The sequence below is a fragment of the Fistularia commersonii genome, chromosome 17 (assembly GCF_037954325.1).
Source record: "Fistularia commersonii isolate RoL2024-O1a breed Wild chromosome 17, RoL_Fcom_v1.0, whole genome shotgun sequence".
Classification (NCBI taxonomy): Eukaryota; Metazoa; Chordata; class Actinopteri; order Syngnathiformes; family Fistulariidae; genus Fistularia; species Fistularia commersonii.
Window position 1 is genome coordinate 10110132 of NC_141300.1, and position 12612 is coordinate 10122743.

At 41.7% G+C, this 12612-nt stretch overlaps 1 non-coding gene across 1 annotated transcript; it reads right to left on the bottom strand.

Moving 5' to 3' along the window:
• Positions 1–265: 265 nt before the first annotated feature.
• On the bottom strand, positions 266–347 carry trnas-aga (transfer RNA serine (anticodon AGA)). Its single transcript has one exon. It is a non-coding gene; the product is annotated as a tRNA-Ser (tRNA).
• Between the last annotated feature and the right edge of the window lie 12265 nt (positions 348–12612).

A 12612-nucleotide genomic window follows, 5' to 3' on the forward strand; every position in this document is an offset into this window, starting at 1 on the left:
ATTATCTTGTATGGTTAATATCCAATTACAGGAAACTCTTGACAGCATTGCCCCAGAAAGCCCCAGCCTGTCTCCACCAGACACCAAATGACCAACACAAAGAAGCCAACATTTAGAGAAAGAAATTTGTCTTTCTTTTGTTAAAAGCAAGTCAAGCCACAATTACAAAGCTCCATTGTGGAAATCATTGTTTGCCATGGGGCCAGACTTTGTGGTGGTAGATTTGGAGAGAAGAACGGCAAATAACGGTTCAAGATAGCAATGTCGTTGTTGACAGGATTTGAACCTGTGCGGGGAGACCCCAATGGATTTCTAGTCCATCGCCTTAACCACTCGGCCACAACAACTCGTGACTGGTGTGGAATTGTTATGCTACTTGAACACATGGTGTAGTAGGCCATGATATGCATTGAACATGATGGTTATTATTACATAATAGGGTTGACAATATGGTTGATATTCTGCTTCAATTTGATAAGATTCATTTGCAACATCAGCCCCAGATGGCTTCAGAGTTGTTGGCCAACACTTGTAGAAGGAGTCCTTTGCTTGATCAATCTAGTTGCTTTCTGCTTGTCTTGGACGTGTAGCACTTGAACCTGCACAGGGAGACCCAATGGATTTCTAATCTATCACCACAACCTCTCCACCATGGCACTTTATCCTGCCGATTTTAATATGCACAGTCACACAATGGTCGGTCATCTTGAAAAAAAACGCAACCAAAATATTCGATTTATCCTGTAATCATCAGTGCTGTTGTCTTACAGCATATCTTTGAGGAAAAATACATTCTTATACAGAACACACAGAAAAGATGTTTCTTCTTGTAAGAACTCAGTCGATAAGCTGCAGATGTTGTTACTTCTGACGAGAAGCATGTCACTGACGACTGATCTGCTGTCATCCTATCCTGTGCCTCCAGTAAAGCAAGGATTTTATTATTTTTTTCAACAGAGGTTCACATGGGAATAATACAGGCGCTGTTGACGCTGTTGGCGCTGTTAGTTTGAGCTAAAAGCTACATGAAATTGCTTCAAAAACAAGGACATTCATCCATCTTCTGTCGCTGATCCGATTTAGGGTCGCAGAGAGACCCAGCCATATCTCCCCCAGCTGCTTTGTCCGGTCGCTGCGGTGTCGTCTGCGAACTTCAGGATGGCGTTGTGTTCCTGGGAGGCGACACAGTCGGGGGTGAACAGGGTGTAGAGGATGGGGCTGAGGACACATCCCTGAGGAGTGCCCTTGTTCATGAAGATGCTGGCTGAGTTCCTGTTACCTATTATGACAGACTGGGGTCTGCCAGTCACAAAGTCAAGGAACCAGTCACAGAGGCTGGGGTGCAGGCCAAGGGTGGACAAAGAACATCCTTATGTAAGAGTCTCTGTTTTCTAGGATGGAGAGGGAGTAGTGGAGGGTGGCGGCTATGGCGTCTGAGGTGGACCTGTCGGGCCAGTATGCAAATTGCAGGGGTTCTAGGGTTTTCGGGATGTCATTCTGAATGTGAGCCAGCACCACTCTCCCGAAGCACTTCATGATGATCGGTGTGAGTGCCACTGGTCTGTAGTCATTCAGGCAGTAGGGTGGGCTCCTCTTGGGGAAAGGGACGATGGTTGTGTTCTTGAAGCAGGTGGGGACGGTGCTGTGGCTGAGGGAGAGGTTGAAGATGACTGTGAGAACATCAGCCGGCTCACTGGCACAAGCTCTGAGGGCCCGCCCCGGGATGTTGTCCGTTCCAGCTGCCTTGCGGAGATTGATCCTTCTCAGTGCTGGGCGTACTTGGTCATATGATACTGTTGGGAGAGAGGAGGAGTGAGAGGGCGGATCGGAGGTCCTGCCATGTATGTGACTCACCTCTGTCTTGGGGTTGGGGTTCTCAAAACAGGCATAGAGTTGTTGAAGTCATCCAGCAGGCTGTCTGCGGTGTTGCAGATGCTAGGGATGGACTTGTAGACATATTGTCCATGATATGCTGCAGGCCTTGCCATATGCGCCCAGGTTCAGCAGTGGAGTAAAAGCAATCCAGCTTTTCTCCGTACTGCCTCTTGGAATATTGGCTGATGGCCTTCTTCGGTCTGTCCTCAGCAGCTTTGTGCTCCGTCTCTTTGCTGGATCTAAACACATGAGAGCGGGCACGCAGCACCCGACTGAGGCGTACCTGACTGTTCAGCCAAGGCTTCTGGTTCGGGAGCTTCCAGACTCGTATGGTGGGCACGATATTGTCAACACAAGTGCTGATGTACCCAGCCACATACTCAGCACTCTCCTGTGCGCTGACAGAAGAGTCCTCCTGAGTGGCTGCGGTCTTGAGATCTGCGGTTGTAGCAAAACAGTCCTGCAGGATGCCCTCTGAATCCAGGGTCCAGATTTCTCTGGTTATGGTTATGGTTTTTCTGTTTCAGCCTCAGCCTGTACGTGGGATACAGAAACCGAGAGACGTGATCTAACTGTCTAAAGTGGGGGTGGGGTATGGCCCTGTGGGCACCATGGACATTGCTGCACACGTGGTCCAGAGTGTTCTTGTCCCAGGTGGGAATGTTCACATGTGGGTGGTACCTGGGGATTACGGTCCGCAGCCTGCACTGGTTTAAGTCGCCAGCTGCAATCGCAACCACATCAGGGTTGCATCGTCTGCAGCACACGGATGATGTCATGGAGCTCGCCCAGCGCTGCCGTGAAGTTCACCTGCAGCGGGATCCTGACCAGAAAATACTCCAAAAAAATATTTTGATTAGAATGAAATGCAACACAAGAGGGCAGGGCTGAAATAAAATTCTCTCAGCCAACCTGATTAAAATTAGCTGCGATTAGTTTTAATAGCCTGTGTAGCATAAAACACATGCCTATGTGGCATAAAACATATAAAAGGTGATGGAAGGTGGTAAAACTGCTTAATGGATCTTGAATTGCAGGCACGATTAATCACATTCAATACCGTATTAAAGTTATAGAGGTAGTAGGTGGGCTGTGTGCGAATGTTAATTAAGAATTAATGACAATTGCAATGTATGGAAAGCTCTATTATAAGTTTTCAATCAGTGCAACCATGAGAGGCAAATGCTTGGGAAATTACACAGGTCCTAATGTTCCAATAAATGTCCATAACGGAGGTTGGCCTTGCTTTTTGTACCGTTTTGTTTCATATTCATGGCAATTCATTGTGGTAGCAGACAGACACATTTGGAAAAAAATAAAAAATAAAAAAAATAAAAATATACGATGGACTTCAAAAAAAAATTGCTATGGCATATTCTCCTGCTGAAACTCATCCACAGGGATAAGTAACCACACCTGAATGCACAGCACACCTCAGTAAACCACAGTCCCTTATGAATGACGTAAACCGTTTGGTCATTAGCATCGTGAGGCTCTGCAGCGTTGAAGACAACATGAAAATAAATTCCTTCACATATTAAAAATAGCCGAAAATGAAAACTACCGTGACGTTGGAGATATCAGGTCATGTAGAAGTTATCGCTGTATGGATGGACTGTATTGATGCACTCCACATCACTTCCGCAATTTTGCACTGTTAAAGTGAAAAGCATCATGCTCCAATTGTACCATAGACTACTGTGGTATTACTTACTGACCTCTTACACTAAAAGAATCCCCCCAAAAAATAACTCTAAATTCAAATTACACATATTTACACAAAAACCTCTGCTGCTACGCTGCATGCATTTTCTACTTAATACTTCATAGTTTAATGTTTTCAGTTTAATGTAACAATGAACTTCACTGCTAATTTGCACTCCATTATTATTATTTTGTTAATTTCATGTATCTGTGGGATTGTTTCTCCTGTATGTCCAGGACATGCAGAGATATTGATAATGAAGCTGACTTTGACTTGGAATTCTCCACACGGGATTGTAGCTTTCACCTCTTGTGGCTTTCAGGACGTTAGAGTTTGACTTCCTCACACATTATTGTAGTCATATCGCACAAATTTAACAGATTGATATCAAAACTGAGGGACATGGTGAAGCAGTGGTTTGATGCCTCTGCCTCGCAGCAAGATAACCGGTTCAATTCCAACTGCACCATTTTTTTTTGCGTGAAATCTGGAAGGAGAATTGTGTTTAAAAGTATAATTATGGCTACATTTTCAGCACATACATCATGTCAAGATGCTACGTTTAACATACCTGTTAAAAAAATTTAACAAATTTAAAACCTGCCATGAAAAGGTGCGGGCGGTTTAGCCATGCATATTTTTGTAAGTAACTTTGTTTTCACTTTTTCATTTTTCATGTGATTCAGATCCCACATGTCTGGGAGAAGTTAAAAATGCGGAAGAGACAAAAAGCTTTGGTCTCAGAAGGCAAATTTACACAGGAATATTAGATGCAGATTTACAAAGAGATGTCCTGCGACATCCTGAGACTTCAATTGATGAGAAAGCATGAAAAACACACTGCAGCACCCAAATCCTGCAATGATGGTGATGTTCCAAACAAAATTTGTTCCTTCTCAATTAGTACGTCATGATGAGAATTTTATCTTAGATGCACATCTTTGGTCACTTATGGAAATATTTTGGTTATTTCATTTTGAAAAATAAATATAGACCTATATATGATACATATGGTTAACCCACTAAACAAAAGCACAAATTTTGCAGATGCTAATGAGAAACTCATTTACTTACTGGGCAATGTAAGGTAGCCAATGATATTCGGCTGTTCTCTATGGCTGTGGGAGGACAAAATCCATCCATCCATCCATCCAGCCAGCCAGCCAGGCAGCTCTCTTCCTATCTAAATTCTGAAATGTTCTAACTTTTAATCTTAAATAGCAAACTCTTGCATACAAACAGCACTGCCGCTCCATTTTTGCTCCCTATAACCTTTTGCTGCATCGAGTATTTTGCCTCTCAGTGTGACATGCAGATTGCTGAATGGCTGAAAAGGTCATCTAATGATGCTACGCAATGTGTGTTGCCAGTACTCTGGCTTGCCTCTGTATCTTTGTTGGAAAACATGTTACTTCGTGTTCTTGGCATCGCATTCCTTCACCTATACATCCATATACTTTGCTCACTGTCTCTATAGCAACATGGTCTTCATGACAGCACGCATTGACCCTCTTTGTTGTCACAGTCTCCAGGACATAAATGCAATTCATGGCATGCACCCTGCAGATCAGGCCCTCCAAAGCCATCATTTCCCGACCCTATACACTCCATTGAACATCATGTTTTGTCGATCTGTGGTCTGAAAAAGTGTTATCGCAATATTTCTGTGCAAGAGGGGTTCCAATATTAATGGTGAGCCATCTATTTCACTTATCACTCTGTCACAAGAGGTGTAACTTCACAACATTACACTTTTAAGCATCTGACACTTGGTGTATTTTGGGAAAATAGGGGAGAAAGGGGGGTTACAGTATAAAAATGGATTTCCTTTTGAGAAAAAAACACATTGTTCATATTTCTTATTACAGCTCTATATGAGAACTTGTATTTCACAATGCTTTTAAAACCTTATGCAATAATGTAATACTCAATTCCTCTTCTAATACTGGTAGCTAAAAACAGTGGCATTAAACAATATATAAATTGATTCGTAATGCGTCTTTGGTAAAGTAAAAATAGCTTCACTTTTAGGATAACTGTAAAACAACACAGTGTCCGTTCAATTCAAAAGAAAAAGATAAGTATATTGATTTATCACTGTATTTATTTTATTTCATTATCCTGGAAGTGGAATTAAAGCAAGCGGTCTTACATGTATAAACAACTGCACACAGCCACCGAAAAGCCAGAAACTTGGTAAACCGCCAACATGCATGAACACAAACAGGAGCCAGGATTGTTGTATTTCTACGAACGTTCCTTCCTCTGAATATAGAATGAAAAACTTGTTTTTTGTCATCCCCGGTAAGAAAAAAAACACAATTTTGGATGATGTTCAGTGTGTGTTTCTTTGCAGCAGAAACAGGTTCAAACTCAATTGTTTTTATTCCACGTTGTCCAGAATCAAATTATTATTTTGAATCCGTTTTTTTTTGTTGTTTTGTTTTCTTAGTTTTGGATTATATCTATACTATGAAATTAATATGTAATTTGGCAACTAATCATTTTGAATATACACTACTAAAAAATAAATGTAACAATATTGACATCCCGAGTGCTGGCAGAATAATTTACAGCGCAGCAGTCAACAGGATTGTCAACAGCAGGTGAATCCTTAAGTTATCATCTGCTCCCCATGGATGCAGATGAAGCATTTCCTGTCTAAATACCACCGATCAGACTCCAGCACTGCAAGGTTGACTGCCAGGGTCTCCTCTTCGACTGTATTCCCTCAGCATATACAACCAATGTCCTTCCCTCCAGCCGAAACACAATTAGTTGATGATATATAGACCAACCTAGAATGGATAAAGTCAAACAACAAGGAACATAAAAATATTTTATTAAAAAAGACTTGTGAAACGCTGAGAAGCTGAAGATGGGAGTCTGGCAGCTTTATAATGTGGTCAAATGTTCAGTAATAACAGTAGTGTTTTTTAAAGACGCCAAGGAAACCAACCTGTCTTCAGAGCCCTTCCTGCTTTTCTCTCAATGCTTTACAGAGTACGCTAATACTACAGCGTAATATGCCAACTCATCAGCAGCAGACAGAGGAGCTCAGGGAGTCATAAACTCAACCTAGAAAATAGTTGGACCACATCTGCTCTCGCTGAAAAACACAATCACTTCCCTCTGCACTGCTAGCGGCAGCCTGCAGGAGAAAGCGCTCCCCCTCATCATCTTGTCTCCCTGCTGACCTCCGAGAGGTGTTTCGGCGCCTTACGACCCAGACATCCAAGCTGTTTTTGCAGAAATTTTATCTTGGGGCCATTTTTTTGTCAGAATCGCAACCCGCACGATTTATCAAAGTGCTATTTTAGGCACCTTGCCGTGCGTTCCTGAGTATCTCTTGTTTGCCTGGCGATGAGTGAGGCGTCTGGGTTGTTACCCACACCAGATCGAGGTCGGTTTCAGCCCTTCAGGGCAAGTGATCAGGACGCAGGGTATTAAGGCAAAGGAGACTTAATGGATGGTCTGGGGGTTTTTGAGATGATTTGGGAGGAAGAGGTAGGAGGGTCAAGGACAGGGCGGGGGATTTCAGATGGGTGGCATGAAAACCACTGGGCGGCAGCAAAAGAGTAAGGATCACTCTGCAGGAGAGTCCAGCAGTGATAGCAGAGTCGAGCTATTCTGCAAAGACAGCTTTTTGTACAGAAGAGAAAGTCAGAGCCATTCCGGGTGATGACCTCGGTGCACGAGGTCCAGGCAACATCCTGGAGCGGACGAGCCGTCGGGGTTGGCAGGAAAAGCGAAACCTGACAAAGCAGTTGCCAAAGAAGTAATCTGTTTAACAATAAATTACTGCTGATTACACAAGTGATTCACTCCAGCTTGATAAAGGAAATGTTGGCGTGCAACTATGGTGTTCATTAAACGGTTTAAGATGAAGTTGGCGCCACCTGACAATTGGCAACTCATGACAATGCAAGAAGAAAACGCATCGACTGTAAAGGAAAGTTCAATATTCAAATAGTGAAATATTCTCCAGCTTTCGTGTGATTTGTTGGAATATTGCACGTGAGGGTTGTAGAAGTGCTGCACCTGCAGGTCAGTGGTATTTTACAGATCTTATGGTAATGAAGTTACAAATGTTCACACATTTGTCAAAGCCTCATAGAAATGTGTATCTGTTCTATTTGTGATTATGTCACAGATGCAAAAATATTGTGATGTATTTGGAGTTCTAAATATTCCCCCGTGACAAAGTAATGATGATTATTCACAAGTATACAGGGAAGAGATAATACTGGATCAGATTTTCTTAAAAGCGTCCTCTCGGTCGGAGTCTTGAATCCGATAAGTGTGTCATCCATGCAGACTGTTTAGGTATTCACTGTCATTGTGAGTCACACAACATTGAACATGCAACAAATCTGTATTTTAATAATTTAGCATTTAAACAGACGCGCAAGCTGATGCTGTAAAAAAAATAAAACACTCCTGGTACAGTTGAGGACATTTGCTCTTTTCGGCCCTTATAGGAAATATTTTTCCACTTTAGGGTTTAGCAAAGCGGGTGCTTTACTTTTCCCAGTTCCTCAACCGTTTCTTGTATTTTTTTTTTTTTTTTTTGGGGGGGGATGTCACAGATACATGCAGATTGGAGACATTTGGGGAAAAAAAAAATCAGATAATTAAATGAAAGAATGCATGTGCCAATTTGAACCCATCTCTCCAGCACTGGCCTCCAAGTTTATGTAAGAGCAGACTTCAAGGTTTGGCTCTTCACCTATAAAATAGTCAGTGACATTGCTCCATCTGTTTTTATCTGAAGCCGTGCGCACGTGCACTGTGATCCCAGGGCTCTGGTCTTCTTTTTTTTTTTGTAGACCCGCTTGTCTGCCACTGCAAGGTCCCCTTCTTTCTTAATTAATCTGGGTGGCATGGTGATGTAATGATTAGCACATGGGAAGCTTCTCAGCTTTGATGGAAAATGCTCCATATACAGTATATGTTTAGTATCATTCATGTATTACCTATGATGACACTACCTATGGATGACATTGTGATCTGTAGTGAGAGCAGACAACAGGTAGAGGAAAATCTAGAGAGGTGGAGGTATGCTCTGGAAAGGAGAGGAATGAAAGTTAGTCGCAGCAAGACAGAATATATGTGTGTGAACGAGAGGAACTCGGGTGGAGCGGTGAGGCTACAGGGAATGGAGATCAAGAAGCTGGAGGATTTCAGGTACTTAGGGTCAACAGTCCAGAGCAACGGAGGGTGCGGAAAAGAGGTGAAGAGACGGGTCCAAGCAGGTTGGAATGGGTGGAGAAAAGTGTCAGGGGTACTATGTATGGACTAGAGACTGTTACAATGACCAAAAGACAGCAGGCAGAACTAGAGGTTGCAGAGATGAAGATGTTGAGGTTCTCTTTGGGAGTGACCAGGATGGATAGGATCAGGAATGAATCTATCAGAGGGACGGCACATGTTCGATGTTTTGGAGAGAAGGTCAGAGAAGCCAGACTGAGATGGTTCGGTCATGTACAGAGAAGAGATAGTGAATATATTGGTAGACGGATGCTGGAATTGGAGCTGCCAGGCAAGAGGTCTCGAGGAAGACCAAAGAGAAGATTTATGGACGTAATGAGAGAGGATATGAAGGTAGTTGGTGTGAGAGAGGAAGATACAGAGAATAGGGTTAGATGGAGAAAGTTGACTCGCTGTGGCGACCCCTATAGGGAAAAGCCGAAAGAAGAAGAAGAAGAAGATCATTCATGTATTACCTATACCGCTAATCCAGCACTCGGAGTGCTGTACCCTAGGTGAGATTGTCTGAGGGCTTATCGCATGTTTTTGGACTGTGGAAGGACCCCCTGTGGGATTTGAACCAGGGACCTACTCGCTGTGAAGCAGAACCGCTGTGCCTGGTACTCGAAGGCAAAGTGATCCCGGGCTTGTGTCTCCATCCACTACTGAACGATCAATACATACATGGATATGCATGAATGGACTGTTTTGCATCCTGGATATTCTAGCCCGAAGGTGGACTCTCAGATATAGATCGCAATCATGCATGTAAATGCCAAGTAATCCCCTGCGTTTGCACGATCAATAGCTGTAGATTTATCAAGATTGCTCTGATCTGATCTCATGTATTTTCTTTTTTTTTTTCCAGCAACAAGTCATGTGAGATTAGCATCCAAATGAATGATTTCCTTTGAAACATTTAGGATGTCAAGGGAGAGATTTATGACAATTGAAATGCCTCAGTGACACAACAATGAATTGTGTCTAAATTAAAACTAATTAGTTTCTATACCTGGGGTTGACTTGGCATTAACGTCGGCCCTCTTGCATCAGGGAGCATCGCGGTAATTAAATTTTTAGAGATGGGACGGCGGGATGTCAGGCCATCCACTGAGAGACACAGTGAGAGAGGCAGATGAAGTGAAAGAGAGGAAGGTCAGAGAGTAATTGAGAAACAATGTTAGAGACGAAGATTCCTTCAGCTCGGTAGATCTTCTGCATCAAGCTGCACGGCGTGATCTAAAAGATTAAGAGTTGTTTGAGGATTTATGAGAGCTGAGGTGATGGAAAAAAAAAAAAATCAGAAACAGGATGCAGTAAATGATTATTCATGCTGTGGTATCGGATTATTCATTTTTTTTTCCCCCAATGAAAGGAGACAATGAAAAGTTGAAGCAAAAGTTCCTTGCTTGTTTTATATAGTTTTAGATACTTTTATATCGTTGCACTGAGCAGCAATGTCTGCTCTTTCTATCTGATGTCCAACACTGAGTGGCACAAAGAGGGCATTATTTGTTATCACTGTTTTATGTAGTGACTCACTCTTTGTCCCAAAATACACTCACATCTGAAGTGGAGGTTCTCACTATAGGGCTATTAGTGCAGTTGTAAATGTAGCGTTATATTTCTCTATATAAAGTGTGTTTACTGTATAAATACACAGTAAATATCCCTATAAAATGTGTATTTAATGAATATCATGGGGAATGATAAAGTATTATCTATTCATGTGAGAATTTTCTTTACTCTGCTCCGCTGCAGTAACAGATCTGAAAATGCATAAGAGAGATTTGTCTATGAACTAGGAATAAAATGTCTTTTATTAGTTTTCTGGGCACAACATGCAAAGAAGAGGTTGCCGTCAATTCAGTGAAGGTGGTTTGGAAGTTTATTTGGAGATTATATTAGTCACATGGAGAAATAACCACCTTTATGCATCTCTCTTTTTTTCAGATCTATAGGTATAAACACAAATTTTACATAGAACTTCTTTGAATCTCACACAGTCATGGTGCACTTACAAATCTCATTAATCACACAAGACACGACTACACAGTAGCTTTGTTGCAAAAACGCTTCCAGACTTTAAGCCTGGGATGTATTTTTCTTTTTATTTACTTATTTCAGAAGCGATTGTGAGAGCGTGCGTCTGGCCACTTGTTTGACTGACGATTTTATTGCTCGCTGGAAAAACACCGCTTGCGGGATAAGTGCTGGTCTATATGAACAAAAAAATTTACTCAGTATCTCAGCATCTCATCCACTGCTACATAACTTAGGCATGGAGGTAATATGATATTACAAGTCCAGTTTCATCTCTGGACTAATTTGAATAGGAAAACATGCATTCTCAGATCATCATCACAGTGCAGAGCTGCTTCTAGAATAATTCTGTAGCAGCGGTAGTTTATTTTTATGACTGTATGAAGTCTTAATAAAGCGGGCACATTGTTCTTCATATCTAAATGGGGTCTAATGACTTTAATCGGTTTGCCTCTCCTCTCTATTGTGTTTAAATGCCTACCTGGTTCCTTGCAGGTTGACAAAGGCAGCAGCAAAGAAAGATCAATGAAATACTGAGGCCTCAGTGCAATCATGCATGTGTGCGTTTGTGCGTACGTTCGTGCACGTGTGTTTTATCCGCCAATATTCCATAAACATCTTTTCTTTGTGTTGTTCCTTGTGAATTGAGTGAATTCTTTATGAATCACTTTTACGGGCCCCTGGTAATCTTGTTTTCATGTCTTCTACAAAACGCTTTGTTTGATAAACATTTAATAAACATGACAGCTGCACATGGAAAATTAGATGCACAAAATGAAGACATGACAGAGCAATCCTGGGGAAAAAAAAAAAAAAAACATCCTGACAGAGTGAGACTGAAGTAATAACATCCATTAAAAGGTCAAGACCTTAGTTATTCCAAATATTTTCAAATGTTACGTCAAAATCCTTTAGGTGATTTTAAACCGTCAGTCTCGTTGCGAAAGGATATTCCTCATTACAAGGGTAAATACCTTTCTGGCTGCATTTTTTTTTTCTCTTGAGGCACTTTGCACGAACACGCAGTATATCTTGTGTTGTGCTTGGAGAAGCGCCAGCAGCAGCCCTGCCCTTCAGGATTCATCACCTACAACCATGAGTTGGAGGTGGAGGAGGAGGGGAGGGAAGTGTGTGTGTGAGTGTGTGTGTGTGATAAATACTGAATAACATTATATTGTAGTTTATTCCTAAATGTATCCATTAAATCGCTTGGCTGTGCGAAATGAAACAGCATTATGGATGAAACAAAAGTCTTAAAGGAAAAGGTTTAACAGCCTTGATCTGTAAAGCAGAGACTTGTATTTGGTATATACGAGGGTAATATTGTTTGGCGGTAAATTCACAGGAAAGTAACTCCTCAAATAATGAAAAAAAAAATGAGAGCACTCACAAAATATTATTTCCGTTATTTGTTTTTGAATGTTTGTTCCTAACAGGATTCATCCAAATGGATACAAATCTCATCTGAGAGACACTAATTGCATTTACTAATTTATGTTGTTTTATTTAATATTAGATACCAGTGCACAGAAAAATCAGTCTGCTGTGAGGGCTCACAGTTCACAGCGGGTTTCCTCCCGATATTTTGATATAACACTTTCATAACCGCAGATTTGACTTGTTTCTGTGATGATAAGTGAGAGCCATTTCTTTTTTCCAGCAGTATCCAGCCCGGAGGGTAAGTACTGTAAATTTCACCACATAATATGACTTGCTCTTTCAAAGGCTCTTTGCTTATC